Source organism: Pteropus vampyrus, unplaced genomic scaffold, assembly GCF_000151845.1.
Source record: "Pteropus vampyrus isolate Shadow unplaced genomic scaffold, Pvam_2.0 Scaffold59, whole genome shotgun sequence".
Classification (NCBI taxonomy): domain Eukaryota; kingdom Metazoa; phylum Chordata; class Mammalia; order Chiroptera; family Pteropodidae; genus Pteropus; species Pteropus vampyrus.
The window spans coordinates 6922068-6924568 of NW_011888840.1; positions in this window are offsets into that span (position 1 = coordinate 6922068).

Sequence of the window (2501 nt, forward strand, 5' to 3'; positions counted from 1 at the left end):
CAGCAGGAAGAGGCACAAGGAGATCTTCTGGAGTGAATGAAATGTTCTCTAGCTTGACCGTCACGATGGTAATATGGGCATATACATTTTTTAAACTCATAAAACTGTATATTTAAAATAGACGCATTTTCTTACACGGACCTTATATCTCAATAAAGTTTATTTCAAATAATTTTTAAGACGAAGGGAAGGAAATTTGGTTTGGCGAGACATTTAACACAAGATGTACAAATTTTTTATCTAATGAACTAAGGGAGAATCGAAAGATCAGTCCAGAAGCCCCAAACTGGCTGAAAGTTTAACCACAAAAGAAGCCTTCTAAGCAATTGCCGTGAATTAGAGCTAGGATATTATACAAAGTGCCATGACTTCTGTGTAGACCAGAGTCTTGCCACAAGACAGATGACACACTCAAAAGAAAAATGGAAGGGAGTTTCACAAAGGGTCTGTTTTCAAAGGTGTGGGCAGAGTTAGATGAAGCAGGAAAGTGTGGTAGGGGACCTGGGAGCCAGCATTGCCACATTGAGGCCTACAGAGGGTGGGCTGCCAAAACCCAGTGAGCGTTAAAGCAGGAGAGAGGGGCCACCCAACAGGAGCTGCAGACGCTGGTGACGGAAAAGGGATCCTGCCAGATCACGGCTAAAACCCCTGCCCGCTCGCCTTCTCTTGCCTTCTGGCGTCCTGCTAGTTCCTCCCCTTGGCAAAACCCATCCAGAAACTAGGGAGAACGTGAACCCAGAAGACACACTTCCTTGAATTCAGTCTCCTGGGCAGAGCAGGTGGAGAAGGATAGAAAGTGGGTCTGGAGGCCACACCAAGATTTTCCCACACAAGATCCGAGAGGTATTTCAGATTCAGTCAGTCAAGCCTGTTTATCACGCTCCTGTTTTATGCCCAGCTCAGTACTTAGCACTGCAGGAGATACTTTTTTTGGGGAAAGAAAAATGGAGTACGTTTCTTTCTAAAGCACCTTTCCATCCCTTGTTATTTGAGCCTCTCAAAAGGCCCGTGAGAAAGGAAAGGCAGGGATTACGGTCCCCATGTTACAGATCAAGAAAGGAAAACTCGAGTGGAGAAATGTCTCGTCCAAGGTACCAGCACCAGCGATGATGGAGCTCCAAGTCCCGATGCCCACGTGACTATCCAATCTGACCTACTTACTGATCAGACCACAGTGCAGAAACGGGTATCCCTCTGGCCACTCTAGGGATAAAGGAGCCACTTTGGAGAACGGACGGAATGCTCAAACATCTAATCGACTCGGGCCACTCTCCGCCCAGTGATGGTTAAAATGCTGATTCTAAAATGTGTATCTGCCTCCTTGACTCCCCTTCCTAAAGCCCTGTAACGTGTCCTCATGACATATAAGGCCCTCCATGACTTGACATCTGTTCATGTCCCCTTCGTGCTCTCCGGAAACCAGTACGAAACCATCGCTCGCTGCTCTGAGTCGCTTATATCAAACGCCCCTTTCCCTTCCTTCTTCACCCGCTTCGTTGCTGCCACCGCTCCATAGACTCCCGAAACACGTATGACTTCCTCTTAGTCTCTTGATGGTAGCTGCCTTTTGAGACCGTCATATTTCATAAACCTTAGCTTTATTTAAGAGGGATTTCAAACGAGTGGATTTTCCAAATTTAAAAATAGAGAGAGAGCATGAATTGAATATCTTAGGCTTTGTAAACTGAGGACATTAAACGTCACCTAAGTTCTGTTCGGTGACCGAGGGCCATCATTCATTACACCCTAACAGCCATAGAAATCAGCAACTCGCAGCACGCGGTCATCCATGCACAGATGCCAGGAGATGGTCTTCTCTGCTTCTTCCTGGTCATTCCCTGCCAGGGCCTCTGGATTCGGTGTGGTTTGCCTGAGCTGAAACCCGCACCCGCTGCCTCTTCGCACTTTTCATTTTCTGTATCTAATCTGCTCTGTCGTAGGAAACCAGATTATCGAGTTAGAGCCGTTTCTTAAGTAAAAAAAAATAAGCTCCGCACCGAAGCCAGAAAGAGCATGGCTTTACTGAGTGGGCTTTTTGACACTGCTTTTGACATCTCTGTCTTTTTTGCCCATTTCCTGGTTCTCAGATGTTCGTCACATAGCCAACGTGGCCAGATAAGTGACCTCTGAATGAGGAAGGTCTGATCAACGTCCTAGTAAATTCCTGGGTGAGATCCCCTAGCTCTGGCTCATTACACCGTTCAGACTAATGTCACATCTGCTCCCACACCTCAGGGGCACTTTGCAGGTTATCCTCTCCTTTTCTGCCTTCTTAGCAAAACTGAATTATTACAAAAGGCAAATATGTTAGAAGAGGAGCCATCTTGTCATCCTGCAAGAAGGAGCCATTTTTAATTCGCGTCATCGCACTCTCTGAGATTTGCCTGAGTTTACTCTCATTGACCGACCTGAAAAAGACATCCTTGGTCTGCATTGCTCTCAGGCCGGGGTGTTCATATGATGAAGAATTAAAACGTGTTCTCCCTGGAAACAGCATAACC